This window comes from Stenella coeruleoalba (genome assembly GCF_951394435.1).
Source record: "Stenella coeruleoalba genome assembly, chromosome: 3".
Lineage (NCBI taxonomy): Eukaryota > Metazoa > Chordata > Mammalia > Artiodactyla > Delphinidae > Stenella > Stenella coeruleoalba.
In genome coordinates this window covers 71,857,640-71,877,513 of record NC_137148.1, presented here as the reverse complement: position 1 = coordinate 71,877,513, position 19,874 = coordinate 71,857,640, and the positions used below count along the sequence as shown (strand labels likewise).

At 38.5% G+C, this 19,874-nt stretch overlaps 1 long non-coding RNA gene across 2 annotated transcripts in view; it reads left to right on the top strand.

Annotated features, from left to right (window-relative positions):
* The first annotated feature begins 3,067 nt into the window (after nucleotides 1-3,067).
* LOC307183536 overlaps nucleotides 3,068-19,874 on the top strand; it is a 314,069-nt gene continuing 297,262 nt past the window's right edge. Inside the window, exon 1 of one of the 2 annotated variants that reach the window (XR_013827519.1) lies at nucleotides 3,068-3,192. This is a non-coding gene — a long non-coding RNA (uncharacterized lncRNA). The remainder of the gene's footprint in view (nucleotides 3,193-19,874) is intronic. The other variant, XR_013827520.1, reaches the window with a different exon arrangement.

The window sequence follows — 19,874 nt, the reverse complement described above, 5'->3', positions numbered from 1 at the left end:
CAGGAAACCAAGGATGATCCTAGCCGTGAGAAAGGAAGGGGATATGGTCAGTGCTGAGGGGCTGTAGTTCAAAAGACACATGAGTGTTTGGGACCTCTCCCAGGAGCCTTTCATACTAATTTAGGTCAGAAGGACTAGTCTTTCTAGTCTCAACCTCCTGGCTGAGGAAGTGATGCACAAAACACTGCCAAAGTTTGCTGTAACAGTCAACCTGTAGAGGTGGAAGGTCATCAGTACATTGCTGGGCAGTCTAGGGATGGCAGGAACCTACTTTGCCCTTTGTTTTTGTCTGCATTTGGGTCAGAGACCTTTATTTATTTATTTATTTATTTATTTATTTATTTATTTATTTATTTATGGCTGCATTGGGTTTTAGTTGCTGTGCGCTGGCTTTCTCTAGTTGCGGGGAGCAGGGGCTACTCTTCATTGCAGTGTGCAGGCTTCTCATTGCAGTGGTTTCTCTTGTTGCAGAGCGTGGGCTCTAGGCGTGTGGGCTTCAGTAGTTGCAGCACACAGGCTCAGTAGTTACGGCACGTAGACCCTAGAGCACGTGGGCTTCAGTAGCTGTGGCTCGTGGTCTCTAGAACGCAGGCTCAGTAGCTGTGGCGCACAGGCTTAGTTGCTCCTCGGAATGTGGAATCTTCCTGGACCAAGGCTCGAACCCGTGTCCCCTGTGTTGGCAAGCGGGTTCTTAAGCACTGTGCCACCAGGGAAGCCCCAGAGATATCTTTAGAGGGCATGGTCTAGTGTGTGTGTGTTTTGTCATTCTTTACATCTAACTGAAAAGCAAAACTTTTAAGGTTTGTATGTGGGTTTTCTAACAACACATACATTTCCAAGAAGGAGGTTGGGATATGTGGGTAATCTATGGCACAGAATCTAGCAAAGATAAAAGGTTTAACTTCTTTAAGATTGGAACATAATGTCTTTAAACGAAAAGTGGGAGTAGATTCAGAAGCATCCTCTGGTGGTTTCTTTTTTCTTAGGATGGTTTTTCTTGCCTGAGAAATTAAAAAAAATTCCAGAGGTTTGGATCTGTATTTTATTTATAGTCGATATCTACACTTTTACTCTGAAATGCTCTGGCTCAGAGCTTGGAAGGAGGATTTGCAATAAAAAATGTACAGAAGTGAAAGCTATAAAGAAAACTCATGACAAAGGCACAAGCATTTGCATTTCATGTTTGTAAATGACTCACAAAGTAATGAAACCCTTTATGGTGTTTCCCCACATGAAACCAATCAAAAGCTTCTAATGAGGTTTGTCCTTAACTGCATCCTCCAAAAATTTTATAAGGAACTTTTTGTTTTCCCTAAAAGACAGATGGAAGTATCTATTTGGATCCATTGTAATGGTAGGGAAAAATTAGTTAATTGTCTTTATATTGCATAAAATTGGAGGTTGCTGTAAGGACAAGTGCAGGCGAGTGGCATGCCAGGACTGCTGGCAAAGAAACTCATATGCTTGGGTTCAGTGTTTGGCCTCAGGCCAAAGGCTGCAACTAACAGGAAAGTGTCAGCATCTCAATATAATTGCATGTCCCAGAACCTATTATTGCACTAATAAAAATGCTTTTCAATAAATCTGAGAAAGGAAGAGGAAAAAAAAACCATGAAGAAAAGAATTGCCTGAAATATTATATTTAATAAAATTCTCATTAATGGAAAGAGTAGCTTTCTGCTAAATAAATGTGCTTTAATTTTATTTTCTGATTAATTTTTGGGTAAAAGTCAAGTTATACTTTTTTTCAGTGTACTTTCTTAAGAGTAAAAGGCAAGTAGGCATCACTCTATGTGAATGTTTTCTCAAGGTTAGGGAAAAGGTAGGAGGACCAGGGCACAGGAAGCTAAGAGTTTAGCTAGTAATTAGGTCAGTGATGTACTGAGTGACCTTGGGCAAATGATTTAACCTCTCCATCCCCCTATGTAAAATGTTAATGTTTCATGCTTACAAAAATCTTTGAAGCAATAAGAATGTCGAAGGTATTTGACATGTCTACTATTGTTTATAATGGGTAAGATAGAAAGCACGTGTGCCCACTAACAATGATCTTAATCACACACAGCAGTTTACCTGAGATATTTTTCTCTTTTGGCAAATTTCACATAAATAATGAATATTCAAAACACCTTTATGAAAAAAGCCACCTGGGTATCCTTATAGGAATGATCCCTAATAATGCTAGTATATGAATGTAATTTATAAAGAGTTTTCTTTTGTGCTTCCTATATGACAAAGAAATACAAATAAGAAGAATAATGTTAACTAAATTTTGTTGCTCACTTACTATGGGCAATGTTCATAGTCACAAAGGGAAGGAAAAGGAAAGGATATTCTTGTATATTAAGCTTCAATCATGAACCAGATGTTTATATACATTACCTTTTAATGTTTAGGAAAATTTCTGGCACATAGTAGGTACTCAGTAAATATTTGTTGGGTGAACAAATGCATCTTTTTTAATTTTTAAAATAACCTTATAAAACAAACCTTATCTTCCTTTTACAGAAGAGAGAAAGGTTAAAAAAATATATATATTTGGTTAAGAACACACAATTAGCAAATGCCAGAGCCAGAATTTTAACACTGGTTTGTCTGACTCCAAAACGAATGTTCTCAATATCAGGACTTTGGAAGCATTTTGATTAGCTGAGTTTACCATTTCAAAGTTTTTCAATTATTGTGATGACTTTACTGAGTGAGGAAGAAGTTGACAGGATGAAAGTGTTATTGAACCAGGTTCGTTTTCCCGACACGCAGCAAGCCAAACGCTGAGACATAGAAGTTTGCAGCAGAGAAAGGGTTTCTTCACAAGGCAGCGAAGCAAGGAGCGGAGATAACGGATCTCAAATCTGCCTCCCCAAAGGCTCAGGATGTTTATGGGATAAAGCTGAGGGGTGGGGAACCCAGAGAAATGTAATTGGAGATAAGAAAAAGGTGAGACAATCATTCTGCTCAGGTGCAACTGATCTGTAGACGCTTGGCCCCAGCAAGTTCTGGGCGTGGAATTCTCCGCCCTCTGACGTCAAAAGGTCACGCAGTGGACGCCGGCGCATGCCCAGTTGGAAGGTCGGTGGTCTTAACCAGTCTTAGCTGGCTGGAGCTAGACCTGGTTGCTGCTGACTCCAAGTCTCTGAAAAAGAACTCGAGGAAACACCTTACTGTTTAGGCTACGTGGCGCTTGGAGGACATGTAAGTTTTTGTAAAAACAATTCGTGTGAGCTTGACGAGTGAAGGAAAGTTGCGGGTGTATGGCTCTAACTGGTGATTACCCTTGGTTTCAAGATACCCTGCGCACTTTAGACTCAAAGAATCTGGGTAACATCTTACATGCAAGAGCTAGTTCCGAGTGAAAGTGTGAGAGAAAGGGAGGTGTTGGATGCCTCTCCCTGGTGGAGGAGCTCATCAGCTGGTATGGCCTACGTGGGGCCTTATGGGCTATAACCAGGCACGGGAGCCCTTCTTATAGGGATAGATACGAGGAGCTGGTGAGTGCAAAATGTGAGTCCTGAAAGAAGGAAGGCTCAGGTTCTCTTCTGAGCTGGGAAGCTAGGCAGGTAAAACAAAAGAACAGCAGGTGAGAGGAAGGTGGTTTGGGAAGATACTGGAAGGAAACTGCGGCTCATGCCTGAGCTTCTCTGTCCCAGGGACTTTGGTAAACGGCCGGGGGAAAAGAACACGTTTTGCCAGTTGTGAGTAGATTGCGGCCTTTGCCTTGTGTGCTAGTTATCACTCACTGCCTCTCTGTTTCTAGTCCACCGTCTTTGCCCTGCTTTGTACTGCTGGAGTGGGAACCTGTAGACATTTTTCTTAGCCAGCTGGCACAATGTGAAGCTTTGTTGGTACGATGGGTTCTTTCCCAGTGAATTTTACTAGTGCCCCCAAAGGTAGCTTCCTGGCCAGTTTAGCCAGAAGCAGCACTGCGTCCTGGAGGGTCTCACCAGAACCCCTGGGCACAGCTTCACAGAGAGTCTTCCTGGCGTTTCAAAGGACGGCTTCCTCTTTGGCCCCCAATAGGGCTGGCCAGCAGGACACTGCCTGTTGACACTCCAGCTGACTCCTCAGCCATCCAAGGGCCACAGCCACACCCTCGCTATTGAGGTTTGACTCTCAGCCTTGGGGAGAGCCCTCTTCCAAATTTATTCCTGCTTTGAGTACTTTTGTCTTAGCCCTAGATGCAGCGGCTGCTTCCTTTATCTGATGTACTCATGTTCTTTTTTTTTTTTTTTTTGCGGTACGCGGGCCTCTCACTGCCGCGGCCTCTCCCGTTGCGGAGCGCAGGCTCAACAGCCATGGCTCACGGGCCCAGCTGCTCCGCGGCATGTGGGATCCTCCCGGACCAGGGCACGGAGCCGTGTCCCCTGCATCGGCAGGCGGACTCTCAACTACTGAGCCACCAGGGAAGCCCTGTACGCATGTTCTTTACCATTCTCGTACCTCTTTGTAGTTAATCCTCTGTTAAAATCTAAAAATTCTTTGTTACATTTTCTCTCTTAAAATTTCTGGCATGGTTTCTGTTTCCCTACTGGACCATGATTAATACACCAGCTTACCCACCGAAGCAGAGCCTGAGGCAGAGGCCTTTGTGAGAGTTGTCTGTTTGGGGATGTAATCTTAGGGAGCCAAAGACAAGGACAGAGGAATGAAACAGGAAGAAGGAAAAAGCAGTACAAAGATGTGTTATCAAGTTGGTCATGCCAGCGGGCAGTAGATTTTCTTTTTTTTATTTTTAAAAAATTTTTATTGGAGTAGATTTACAATGTTGTGTTAGTTTCTGTTGTACAGCAAAGTGAATCAGTTATACATATATCCACTTTTTTAGATTCTTTTCCCATATAGGTCATTACAGAGTACTGAGAAGAGTTTGCTGTGCTATACAGTAGGTCCTTATTAGTTATCTATTTTATATATAGTATTGTGTATATGTCAATCCCAATCTCCCAATTTATCCCCCCCCCCCCGCCCCCAGCTTTCCCCGCTGGTAACCATAAGTTTGTTTTCTATATCTGTGACTCTACTTCTATTTTGTAAATAAGTTCATTTGTACCATTCTTTTTTTAGATTCCACATATAAGCAATATCATATGATGTTTGTCTTTCTCTGACTTATTTCACTCAGTATGACAATCTCTAGTTCCATCCATATTGATGCAAATGGCATTATTTTGTGTTTTTTTAATGATTGAGTAATATTCAATTGTATTTATGTACCACATCTTCTTTATCCATTCCTCTGCTGATGGACATTTAGGTTGCTTCCATGTCCTGGCTATTGTAAATAGTGCTGCAGTGAACATTGGGGTGCATGTATCATTTTGAATTATGGTTTTCTCTGGATATATGCCCAGGAGTGGGATTGCTGGGTCGTATGGTATCTCTATTTTTAGTTGTTTAAGGAACCTCCATACTGTTCTCTACAGAGGCTATACCGATTTACATTCTCACCAACAGTGTAGGAGGGCTCCCTTTTCTCCACACTCTCTCCAGCACTTATTGTTTGTAGATTTTTTGATGATGACTTTCCTGACTGTTGTGAGGTGATACCTCATTGTAGTTTTGATTTGCATTTCTCTAATAATTAGTGATGTTGAGCTTTTTTTTTTTTTTTTTTTTTTTTTTTTGCCGTACGCAGGCCTCTCACTGTTGTGGCCTCTCCCGTTGCAGAGCACAGGCTCCGGACGTGCAGGCTCAGCGGCCATGGCTCACGGGCCTAGCCACTCCGTGGCATGTGGGATCTTCCCGGACTGGGGCACGAACCTGCGTCCCCTGCATCGGCAGGCAGACTCTCAACCATTGCGCCACCAGGGAAGCCTGATGTTGAGCATCTTTTCATGTGCTTTTTGGCCATCTGTATGTCTTCTTTGGAGAAATGTCTATTAGATCTTCTGCCCATTTCTTGCTTGGATTGTTTTTTGAAATTGAGCTACATGAGCTGTTTGTATATTTTGGAGATTAACCCCATGTCGGTCACTTTGTTTGCAAATATTTTCAAACGAAGGGTTGTCTTTTCTTTTTGTTTATGATTTCTTTTGCTGTACAGAAGCTTTTATTTAGGTCCCATTTGTTTATTTTTGTTTTTATTTTCACTACTCTAGGAGATGGATCAAAAAAGATCTTGCTGCAATTTATGTCAGAGAGTATTCTGCCTCTGTTTTCCTCTAAGAGTTTTATAATATCCAGTCATACATTTAAGTCTTTAATCCCTTTAATCCATTTTGAGTTTATTTTTGTGTGTGGTATTAGGGAGTGTTCTTTTTTTTTTAATAAATTTATTTATTTTTTGGCTGCGTTGGGTCTTTGCACACGGGTTTTCTCTAGTTGTGGTGAGTGGGGGCTACTCTGCGTTGCAGTGCGTGGGCTTCTCATTGTGGTGTCTTCTCTTCGTTGCGGAGCATGGGGTCTAGGCATGCAGGCTCAGTAGTTGTGGCTTGCGGGCTCTAGAGCAGAGGCTCAGTAGTTGGTGGCACACGGGCTTAGTTGCTCTGTGGCATGTGGGATCTTCCGGGACCAGGGCTTGAACCCATGTCCCCTGAATTGGCAGGCGGATTCTTAACCACTGTGCCACCAGGGAAGTCCCAGGAGTGTTCCAATTTTATTCTTTTACATATAGCCGTCCAGTTTTCCCAGCACCACTTATTGAACAGACTGTCTTTTCTCCATTGTATATTCTTGCCTCTTTTGTCATAGATTAGGTGACCATAGGTGTGTGGGTGTATCTCTGGACTTTCCTGTTTCATTGATCTATATTTCTGTTTTTGTTCCAGTACCATACTGTTTTGATTATTGTAGCTTTTTAGTATAGTAGGCAATGGGTTTTCAATACCATGGGCCCTTCTAAGAAACCTGTGAAATCTATCTCAGAGCAGATAGGAGAAAGATTGGAGTAAACATTTATCCACTGGCTTTCCTCTCCCATTGTTTAGAGTGAAAGCCTATCAGATTTCATCAGCGCCAATGTGGTTGAAGCCTGCATAGAACTGATTGCTGCTGCAGTGGTTGGAATAAGAGGTGAAGGCAGCAGAATGTGTAAATTGGTGCATAAGACATGTTTGGCATAATTGCCAAAATAAGAAATGGATATTTAAAAATCTTTTCTTGAATGTTTTATAAAAATTTAGCTAAAATTTCAAGGTGAGAAAATTAAGTTAGTAATTCAAAAATATGGGAGCTGTAGCTTGGTTCCTCCATTTAAAGTGTCTAGATCTAATAGGGGTGAAGGTGAGTGGGAGATCGGCCCTGTATAAAATAAACGCTGAGCAGGGCAGTGTGCAAGTGAGGTTAAATAATGGCATGTTCATATGAGGATTTACTAGGAGACATTGCATTTTACTGGAGCAAGAGGCCCACTAGTCCAAGAAATGGCATTATCTCTGCCAAAGCCAAGAGGTCATAGCAAGGAAGAGGAGATGCTGTCAGAAATTCAAAAACTATCAAGAGATAGGTCAAGTTGCTAACAATTTAGGGAGCAAATTAAAGCAAAGGCTGGAAACTGAGTGTCCCATAATTTTGTTATTCCTTGGGCTGCGGATGTGACTGCAGGTGAATTCTGAAACTGAATGGGGGAAGTTTTGGAGGAATAGTGATACCCTGTATTAGGTTGCCCTTGCCAGTAGACATCTCTTGGTGTCCTCCCATGCACTTTCTACCTTCTGTCTCAACTCAGTGGAAGAGAGGAGAGGAGAAGTCAGTGTCTTCCTTATTCTTCCTTCAGGCCACTTCCTGACCTCATGCGTATAACCTTCTCCCATCCTCATCATCTGAGGCCCATGGTATTTTTTTCTACGACTGGTCTTATTTCCATTTTCTAATCTGTAAGCAAAAATTACAAGGCTTGACAGTTATTTTGAAAATATTTATACTTTTTGACTTAGAAATCTTCAAAAATATTTTTGAATTTTTTTTAGAGAAATTTTTAAAAGATTTGGCATTTTTGAATTCTAGTAAGCTAGAAGTTTATGTGAATCATGGGAAAAAGATATACAGTTTTCTGTAAAATGGTTTATTTTTCCAAATAATGTGAAGATTAAGAGTGGAAGGAAATTGGAAATTACGGGAGATGACAATAAGAACCAACATTGTTTGAGAAGTCAATTTTTGTGTAAGTGCCTTCACTTGATCTGCTTTAAAATACTACCAGAAGGGCATTATCTTCAATTTGTAGCTGAAAAAATTGAGTATGGAAGGGCATGATTAACATACACTTAAGTCATGTAGATTAGCCCTTCCTGGTCTCTTATGTCCACAATCATTTCTTCCCTCTCTGAAATCCTGTTGCATGCTTTATATGTAGGGTGCTTTTCGTCCTTCTGATATTCAAGACTTATACTATCAAAATGTTTTTAAGCTTAGCTCATCAGTTAAGTTAAAGACAAGGAATATGTATTTAATATCACTAGTGCCTGGTGATGCTAAAAGGATGATGAGCTCTGAGTGGTATAAGGAGAAGAGGATATATTTGGTGGATTAATGCCAGTTCTGCCACTTCTAGCTGGTGACTATAGGAAAGTCACTTAAACTTCGTGTTTCAGCTTTATTATTTTGTAAAGTGGGCACAGTACAACCCATCTGCCAGGGGTTTTACGATGATTAAATTAGATGCTATAACTCAGCAGTTCCCAAAGTGTGTTCTTTGGAATACCTACCCCAAAAGGTGCTCCTCTGCAAGAAAACTTCTTGCTTAAATTACTTCGTGAAATGTAATTTACTGCATGAGACTTTTAATGAGTCACTGTGCAAATTAGTACATTTAGGAATCTGGAAAATTCAGCAATTAAGAAGGCTATTTACCTTTTTTTAACCAAGTGTTTCTCATACACGTCTGACCAACCATTCTTTTACTTATATTGAGTAGGTAGAAGATGCACTAGGACTAACACTTTGTGCAGTATTATGGTATTCAGATTTTAAGATTTGATCATTAGATTGAAAAGATTGCATGGCCACTAGGATTGAATGGAAATTTAATCCAAAAATATTAAGTGAAAAATGCAAAGTACAGAAGATGCTCCATTGGTGTTTAAAAAAAAAAAAGAATATATATTCCTATACTGTATTGAAATTCCAGGAAGGATGCAACAAACCATTAGTAATATGTAGTTTCTTCTGCGATGGTGTCTGTTGTGGAAGGGAGTCATATATATGTGTGTATATATATATTTATATATTATATATACCCTTTTGTACTGTTTCAGTTGTTTACTATAAGCAGATATTACTTGGCTGAAAAAATAGTTAAATGTAATTACGAGGACAGACTAAGAATAAAGCTTAATTTTTGATTTTTAATAGATTAAAACTTTAAGAAAGCTTTCATAGTATTAAGTCATTTGTTAATCATTATTTTTGTACAAAGGTATTTTAAGATCAGCAGGCCAGTCTCTGTTATGTGAGCTTGCCAGTTTGGTGATGTAAGTGTATAACATTTCTTTTACCTTGTTACGTGCAAGCTTCAACAAAAATGATAATCTCTCGACTTGGAATATTACCACATCCACATCTCCGACACTACAGAAACCAATACTAGAGATCCTTAGTAATAGTGACCTGTAGAATTATGTTTATGGTTGATTCTTTAATCCAGAATAAAATGCTATTTTTGCAAATTGCAAAAAAATATGTGAAAATTTTAGTAGTTGTATGAGATTTCATATTTCCTGGCTTAAGAAGTTGAAACTACATTTAGGCTAATAGGCTCATTCAGAAAGGTCACACTGTGGCATCTTACAGTTTCAAATCCAAATGGTACAAAGTGTTATAAAGTACATCCTATACATCAATTTCTTACAAGGCAGAAGAGGTGGATTTGAATATGCATTGATCGATAATATAAACAGGAAAGAAAGAAAAAGCTTCTGTTCCTCTTCACAACATAAGGAAGGTAATTTGCAGTGTATTTCCAGTACATGAGGTGCTTAAAGCACATTTGGCAACACTTAGCTGTAAGTGGAAAATCATTGTTATGTCTCTTGGTACTTACACACCCTCATCCATCCGGTGTTGGGGCATTAGAACAGTTCTGTTGGCTGTATCTGCTCAGTGGTCTTGCCAGTCTTTTGAGTTTTGAATTTTGCCTGAAATCATCTGGTCTGGTTTTTTAAAGTTGTTCCTTAGGGATAAATGGAAGCTACTGGTTTCACTCCTAGTAGGGGAAATACAATAGAAATAGCCTCTTGTTTTACCAGTATCCATCCATCCTTCCCCTCCCCAACTCCCTGGTTCATTCTTCATCACTAATTTCCTAATGGGCCCCACCATCCAATCTCTAGCTAGAAAATTCACCATTTCTTAGTGGGGTGGAATTTCCTGTTTGATAGCTATCTAAAAATAAAGTCAGAGGAAAAGAGGAAGTTAAGGGTCAAAAGGAATGCTCTTGGGGATATTTTTTTGTTCTTTAGTAGTGACATTATCATTTAAACCAATAAAGGAGGAAACAGAATAGCAATTTCTTCAGGTACTTTTTAGTCTTGTTTCTTTCCCAATACCCACAGTTTGAGAACTAGTAGGCAACTAAGAATGTTTTACCAACCCCAAACCATCACTACTAAAGAACAGTGTGCTGAAAGCATAAGTGAGGATTCCAGTGATTAGTTAGATGAAGTTTGTAGTATTGGGAGCAATCTCATCTTTATTCCCCACAGTTGTGAACATTCGTTGAACAATTATATATATGTACCAACATTAGGATGAATCTTGATTGATATTTAAACATTTTAGAAAATTGTAAAGCAGAGATATGATAAAGATAACCTTTATTAATTTGTTTTACCATGTGTTAGGCACTATCTGAAGTACTTTACATGTAGTAACTCATTTAACCATCTTGTCAACTTTGAGGTGGGTACTGTGGATATTATTTCTAACTTAGGAAAATGAGACATAGAAAGGTTAGATAACTTGTCTACAGTCTCACAGCTAGTGAGTGATAAGGATTGGGTCCCAGGGCGACTAGTTCTAGAACTAGTGCTTTTAACCATTAATAATTCAACATAATCTCTTGATGAATGTAAAGAATTACAGGTGTAAAAAACATGATTTTATTTAATATTTGCATATTTCACTTTTTAGTTTTATCTACTGTATCACAGAATCTTAGGGAAGGGAGAATTTAGGCGAGTGATAGTGAGAACTAATATTAATTGAATACCTGCTAAGTGCCAGGCTATTTACATGCATGAGGAAGTTAAGAGAACCTCTGTTTGGTTGCCTTAGGGGGTCAGCAAACTTTTGAGGTAAAAGGCTAAATAGTATATATTGTAGGTTTTGTGGGCCATGTATGTCTCTCGTTTCCTCCCTCTCCTCCACTCCTTTTTTCCCTTTCCTCCTCCCCTCCTCTCCCTCCTCTCCCCTCCTTCTCTCTCTCCTCCCCCCGCCCTTCTTCTTTTTTCCCACACCTTTTAAAAATGTAAAAATTATTCTTAGTCTGGAGCAGTACAAACCAGATTTGGCTCTTAGGTCATGGTTTTTCCATCCAGCCTCAAGAGTTAAGCTGAGCTTTCTTGCTTATGTATTGAAAATGTAGGATATGTTTCAGAAGGCAGTTCATCAGAGTTCTGGTTCCACTCTGCTGAGACTCACTGAGACCCTCTTTGTATTGGATTTGTCTTCATCATTGCAAGATGGCTGTGCAGAACAACTAGGGTTTTATGTTTCCTTATTCATATTTGAGGGATGGTATGATGTGGAAGAGAGGGCCTCTGCTGATAAACACAAAGCCCAAATACTGAGCATCACTCTGATTGGACAATCATTGCATTGTCCACATCCTAAACTGATTCCTGAGACCAAGGATTTATGGCACTGGTTGGCTTAGGCATGAATTGCATGAATTCTCAAGGATTGTGCAGCAAGAGAGGTGGGGTTATCTGTGGCTCCAACTCATTAGTCGGGAGTGGGTTCTGAGATTTTGCGTTTTTAATGATTTCCTGGGTGATGTTGACAGTTTCTGGTCAGTGGACCACACTTTGAGTAACAAGATTTATCTAAACCTAAACAGAGTAACTATTTAATAATGAGTGATTGACTGAATAAATTTGGGGGGGATAATCACAATGTCTAAAATTTTTTAGAATTATGTTTTCTGTAACTATTAAATAATGCATGGACGATGTGTGGGCTAGAATCAGAATATGAGTAATAGCTATTGCCAAGATTTTACAGTAAGAGAAGATGTTTTTCATGATTGAGAAAAATTGAGAGCTCCCAAGCCAGTTCTGGAGGGAGGCATGGAAATGTAGAGATAGATGTGGGAGAGGAAGCCAGGAAGAGAGAAAAAAGTATGAACCACCCTATGTGATCACATTTTTACTTATAAATGCTTGTGAAAACTGAAATAAGTATACTGACTTTCATGTGGAGGGAGGCAGAGGTAAAATTTGGGGAAACCAGAGCCTAAAAGACAAAGGGTGCCAATGTTTGTAATTGCCTTGGGGATTATTGGAAGTCTTAGAGGTGTCACTTCAAAGGACTGCGGCGTTGTTACAGCCCAGGGAAAGCCACCCAATTTTTAACATCCCAGTTATATGCAGTATTTTATTAATCACTGCAGCAACTTTGCCAGTTGGGTGTTATCCTTGGTTTTAAAATGAGGAAACTGAAGCTCTTAGATGTTAAAGAACCTGCCCAAGGTATCATAGAGAGCAGATTAGGAGTTTGTGTCCCAAGTGGTCTAACTATAAAACCCAAAGCTCATTTGATTTGGGTCATTTTCCTTCCAAATTGAGCAAAACCCCCTCAAAAACCTTTTATAAAATGAAATAGGATGTGGGTCCTGCTGTGGTTTAAGAATGTCTAAATGTAAGGATTTGGGGGTAACAACCTGTTCGCAGGTATGTTGAGGCTGGGGGCATGTCTTTTGTTAGGTTATACATTTATTTGAGATGGCTTTTTGGGAGTCAGATAAATCCCCTCCAACCCACTCTTTCATGATGTCCCGGTGTGGGACCTCAGTACATAACAGAGACAAAATTGAGCTTCTCTCTTGCTGTCTCTGAAGCATCTCTAAGGAACCTTAGAGTGAAAACCACTGAAATATATACCTTCTCTCATAATTTTGTAAGTGAAAAAACTGAAATCCAGAGATTTAAAGTGAACTGTCCAGGGTAACATAGCAAATAAGCAGTGGAGTGACTTCAAAGATTATTAAACCCCAGTGCTTAGATAGAGATTGATTTCTTCCATTTGTGTTTAAAGTACAAATAAAAATTAAGACAGTTGCCTCAAGAGTTGAAGTATTTTGAGGTTTGTGGAAAGTAGACTATTTTAGATTTAGAATTTGTTTACTCTATAAAAGCAGGATCAGATGAGGCATAATGGGTTGTACTTTCAGCGTTTCCCTTATATTAATAGTTCCATTTTTGTTTTATAATTTTTTTGTTTGTTATATTATTATTTATAATTTAAATTATTTATATTATTTGTTATATTATTATAATTCTGAATATTTTGTTAATGTTTTATCAGAACAATGTTATTTTTAAATATTTGATTCTATACAACTAACCACATTTTTAGTTATAACTGCTACCAGATACGAGAGCTTTTTTTTTTTTTTTTTTTTTGGCCTGGAGAATGTGTATCCGAATTTAGATGAAAATCAATGACGTTTTAAAGGAAATTCACTTTACATAAGAATGTTTTTTTAAGCATTACTTAAATGATACATGCTTCTATGTTATTTTGATTTTATAACTGTCAATTATATTAGTTAATTGCCAGTAGGGCCTTGTTCTAAAAGTATCTTTTAAAAAATATTGAAGAATAAATTCATCTGAATTCAGTATTGACTCTGCCATCTATTAGGCTTTTAGCCAAAATGTGACTTAATAGGGTGAATACAGTAACTGGAGCAATATAATAGCTTCACCCTTGGAAATCCTTTGGAGTAAAATGGTAACCACAAGGGCAAAGGGGAATGTCTTGACAACAGTGCCTTTCATTGGTGCAGACGGTCAACTAAAGGACAACACACAGTGTTACAGGCTAGATCTATAATTCTAATGGCTCAACTATTTGGCAGGAAGCATCATATACATAAAAACTCATGAGACTAAAAAATATTCATGTTCCCCCAAATCTTATTCCCCTAGAGAAAAAAAAAAGACAAAAAAAGAGACAAAAAGCAGATTGAGGGAGGGAGAGAGAGTGACAGAGAAAGAAGAATGGAGAAGAGGGGAGGCAAGGAGGCTGGAGGCTGTTGTAGTTGGTTTGTGCTCTGTAAGGTTGTTCAAGATTATCTGTCTTTGTCACAGTTTAATTTGTATCCTTGAGTTCTGTTGCTCCTCACTTCTTCCCCACTCATCACCAGAATAAGCAGAGTACTAATTCTACTGGCATGAAGTGAAAAATCAGATAAGCTCTCCTCTAATACTTCCTCTAATAATGGAAAACATTATTTTTTCATTATTGAATTAGGCATTCTTATTTTTCATAAATAGGAAAATGCTACTCATTCATTCTTTTTTTAGGTATATTAGCAGATGTAATAAATGAGAGGACCATCTTGCCAGTAATATTTACTGATAGAGCACAAGCACTTTCTGTTTGAAGGTTTCGGGTCCCAAATATTCATTTATATAACTACCTAGTGAGGAAAATAAAAATAGTAAGTCTTCCAGATATGTGATGATGGATAGACAATTTAAGGATTATTTGTATTTTTTTGATTTCTTGATTTACAGTTTCAAGCTTTATGTTCTGTAGAATCAAATATGATGCATATGATATGAATCAAATATCAGTTCACACAAAGTGAAATAAGGAACCATCACTTTAAAAGACTTTTCCCCTAGATCCAAGGCTGGATGTATTCACATCCCTACAGTTCCCAGTGCGCATGGCCTTTTTCCTCGTTTCATTCTGTGCTGAAGGGAATCAGAATATGCTACCTCAAAACATGGCACTTCGGTGTTAGGATCATTTTGAACTGAAGGCAATTAAGAGCAGACACAGGAGGAATTATCTGCCCTCTGTATTTCTACCTAAAGGTGGAGCATAAATTTCCTTTGTGAAGGTATGCCCCCCCCCCCTCCTGTAACAGGAGCAGGAGAACAACCCTTCTCACTGGAGGCAAAGAGTGGGCACTGAGATGAATCTCTATAAACAAGCCTTACTGACATAACTCTTATCTTCCATTAGTTTCCTCTCATATTTAGCTTCCCACAATTTACCACCCTTAAAAGCCCAAATCCCTTTTCCTTTGTTTTATCATTTCTCCACAATTTATTGCCCTTTGTTAAGATGGTATATAAGCCTCCAATTCTAACTACTCCTTTGAGTTCACTTGTATCTATGCTCATTATATGTGTACATAGACTGTTTTTCTCCAGTTAATCTGTCTTTTGTTAGTTTAGTTTGCTGGGCCTGTCCAAATCTAGGAGGGTAGAAAAAAAGTTTATTTTCCTCTCCTACAATGCCTATCTGGGAAACTTTCTATTGCACAAGAAAGTTTGTTGTTTATTTGTACTGAATAGCTCTATGTGATTAGCCTGTCCGATGTAAAACTCAAGTTATGATAAATTGGTCACTAATAATTTTTAATTAAAAACTAAAATAAAAGCTTAGTGCTATATTTGGTTAATTGAAAGACTATATATAGGGAAACAATATTTTTTTACTCTGTTAAGGTCTTCTCATGCTGCCTCTCCCCCCGCCCGACTAGGAACTTGCTATCTTGATTATCCTTTTCAATAAGATAAATGAGAGCATTTACTGAAAAGACAGTGAGTCAGTGAATCTAATGAGAAGAATGACGGGTGGATTAGTAGTTTGGAGATCTGGGTTCTGTTTGCTTCTTTCTGTTGGATCTAAGGAACTAGACAGTGTGTGGATCTGGAGGTCAGGGAAAGGATTTGTATCCAAGAATAAGATGGAGGTGATAGGGACTGAAGTTCCATGGGGAGAAGCAGTCTACAACCAGGGCATCTCTTCAGGAAAATGAAATAGGTAGAGGACAAGGGAGTAGATTGAGAAGTCAGGAGCACTGAGAGTGTAGAATGTTGGAGTGGATGAGTGGGAGGCAGGTTTTGAGAAAGATGGGGAGAAGAATCAGGCCTGTGGCTTGGACCAGTGTGCTGAGTTATAATGGGTTATAGGCAAGGATGGCACATGCTAGTCCTGGTCTTATGTCCTGTGTGATTTTGGCCATATTTCCCTTTTCATAAGCATTTATTATTTCAATTCAGTTTTCATCTCTGTAAAAACCAGATTACCAAGGCTCTTTACAATTTCATTCAGTGATCGAAGTTGATTTTTTTGCTTAAAAAATAGGACTCTATTTTTCTTTCTAAATTCAAGTTGAGTCATTAAGATACACTAGAAAAATAGAGGAAACTGAGCAGACAAATCTATCAGGCAAACACCAGGTTTAATATCACTTAAAGGAAGACTCATGTCGTTTTTGATTGCTTAGGGCATTATTTCCCAAAGTGTGTCCAGAGGAACACTTGAATATAGTGAAAAGTACTCACTGAGAATATATAGAGTTCTTTAATTCATGACTTCTCAGAACCATTACCATGCTAAGTAATGTTATGTTCTGTATTGAAACGATTTATTTCTTGAGGTAATTTCCATCTTGAAGTTTAACAGAGCTATTAGGATCATGTTAACCCAGTATGGGATCAAGAAAGGATAAGAAGTTACTTTTCAAATAATTTTTGTTCCTCCTTTTCACAGATAGTTATTTCCAGGAGAAAGCATCAGGAGGATAATTCCAAGTATTCAGTGGTAAATTACCTTGGCGTCTGTTGAAGTAATAGATCATTATGTGGGGGAGAGATTATTCCATTCTTTTCTGCATCCATAGAGCTTTAAAGGCTTTTGCAGCAAGAGAGCTCTTGGGAATTCTGACTCCTAGGGTTCCCAAGGTCCCACCTCCTTGGGCCAACTCACCGTTCAGCCACTGGAGATACCGGAAATTACCTTACCTCAGCACCTTACCTCAGTTTCAGATTTTCTTTTCCATTCTGCTTCAGAAAGGGTCTTTGATTTTCATCCTGATGGGTGAAATGCTTTTCTAACCCAGTAAAAAGCTGACACTAAGCAGGAATGAAAAAGGAATCACTTTCTCTCCAAACTTGCACTGCTAGTTGACTGACAGACAGTCCTCTGCTTAGGCATTTCCTTCAGAAAGGCCAAACCACTGTGAATTCCAAATATAAATTTTGCTCTGTGAGGTAACACTGTTAACAAGAAGCTCTTGAAAGGTTTGGTTTTTCTTCTTTGACCCTGAGAACATCAGGGTAACACCTACTGACTGAATACAATTGGACACTTTCGTATTTAAAATTGATAGAATAAATTTTGTTTTATGCCTAATTTAGTAGAGGTCTAAATACTGTTTACTGGTAAAAATTTAATCTACAAATATAAATATGTGTTTATTGACATGTCCAAGAAAACATAAGTACACACTACTTTCAAAAAATCACAGTTATTAGTAGGGAGAAAAGGGAATCCTCCACTTTCCCTTATGTCTTTTAAAAAGTAAAGAATACATTAAAACCCTGTAACAGTTTTTCTTTTATTGGTAGCTGAAAGAAATCTCAAGGAGAGGTGGATACTTTAAAAATAAAAGGAGCAACATGAAAAGGTGCTCATCTTTCTGAAACCTCTATTGTTCAGTAATGCCTAATGTTAGACATTAAAGGTTTGCGTGTTCATCATCATATTTTATTGAAGTTGGTAATAATTTACTTATTATCTGCAATGGGTTTCTGAAAAATATTTCTCTTTCCATTAAGGATTTCATTTTCAGCATTTGCTTGTCAGTTAAATCCTCACATCATTAATGTAACTTCTCATCATAGGCAAAATTGAATATTCATGCCTAGCTCAAATCACTGTTATTTTGGCCTCTTACTTTTTTTTTTTCCTCCTGAAAGTGTAGATTGTTAACCCATCACTTTACAGCTAAGACTGTTAAATTTCCTGAGATTGCTTTGGTTTGTCAGTGTAACTTGAAGTTTACATTTGGTCATTTTTCCATGGACAATAATTTCTGCTTTTAAACTTGACCAGGTCCAGGCATGTCATTTATCCTTTTGCTCTTGGCTAGCTACTTTATTAACTCTTTGGTAGTGTTCCAGGTCCTGAAGCCATGCTAACTCAATCCTTCATACAGTGCCTTGCCTGCTTGTGCACATGGCAAATAAAACCCTTTAATGACAGTTATCCTCTCAAATGTCTGACATTCACCCAAGGAATTTATTTCCTTGTCTGAAAGACACTTGAAGAGTATTTTTAGAGGGTCAGTCTTAGACTAGATGATCTCTCAAGCCCCTTCCAATCCAGGATTCTATTTTTCTATTGATTTATCTCACTTTAGGTGAATCAACATTTATGAGGCTCGCCTTCAAATATATTTTTTGAGGTCAAGGATCACATTTTCCTTAATCTGTATTATGGCAAGATAGAGTTTTTCCTCCTCTCACCACTCCCACCCCCCGCCTCACCATTGCTTCCTTGCGCATACCCATCTGCCTTCTGCGGTCAGGTTCATATTGAGCTAGGATAATAGTAAGAGGCCTTCGGTAACGTATCACAAGGGAAAAGGAGAGACAAAAACTTGTTTTGCATAATAACTCATAGGAATCATGATATTCTGTGAACTGATGACTCTGGGCATTTTAAAAGACGTCTGGTTGTCTTGTAGCTGCTGGATTCTAAATCATAATAATCGAAAGAAACTTTCCTTCATCTCCTTCAGAAGGGAAAAAAACCCAACCTTCAGGGACAAATAACCAAAACTTTCTTAAACTGGATGAAATACTGGCAACTAGTCCAAAATCGAGCAGGCGAGGATATGAAGTTTGGCTGAGAGGTAGGGTGGATGTTGGTGAGAAGCAATGGTTTTTAAGGAACTACAGGACCTGTCATGGAGGAGAGAGGGAAGAGGTTCTGGGGAAATAAGACAGAGAAGATGGCAAGCCTGGTGTACCTGTTGAGGAGGGGCTGTGGCTGGAATGAGCTGAATATGATGTAGAAGCTGTATGGGTTACAGTATATGACTTGAGCCTGAATACGCTTAGGGAATTTATGCTTGTTATTGCTTGTTAACAAGATATTATTTTGATAATGGATTGTACAGTTTTAGCTTTCTATGTGGGCAAAATATAAGGGTTGTATTCTTAATATGCAATTAATATTCATTTAGAAGGTGTTTATGCTAAAAGCTGTATGGTGTCAATGATGAATGCCAGGCTTCAGAATGGAAGCTCCTAGAAAGTAAACACCCTACAGAATATGCTGTTTATAAGATTCAGTTAATCCAGTTCTCCTTTTGCATTACTCCCAGATTGCACACATATTGTTTCAGGGCATACTTAGCCATTTAGTGGTTGCCTAACTGTCAGAGAATTATTTGGAGAAGTCACAGGGCAAGAGAGAGCCTAATTAATATTCAGCTTCAACAATAATTTGGGCTTGTTTTCACAGGTTTCACAGGTTGCCTGGTAGAGGAAAATACCAGCCCTGGGTTATCACTAGAATTAATGGTGGCTTCTGCTGCTGCTGGACAGAATCACTATAAACTGTTTAGCATACAAATTAATATGGATAATATTTTTGACATAGTAGAACTTGACTCATTCATTTCACTAATCTGCAGATCCAGTAATTCTCAAACCAACCTCACCCTTCCCTTCTCTCTATACTCTCAGCAAAGTTTATTAATAGCAGAGAGCTGTCATGAAAATCTCATATTACAGAGAATTCATTACTTATGCAAAAAAGTGCTAGACTACATTTATTTATTGGTCTATTACTAGATAATAAAAAATTAAAATGCAAGTCTATTTATCAGGTAAAAAGAGCAGTACACTTTTTTGTTATTTGAAATCATAGCAGTTCATCCTGTCCGTATTCATAGAAAGTACTTA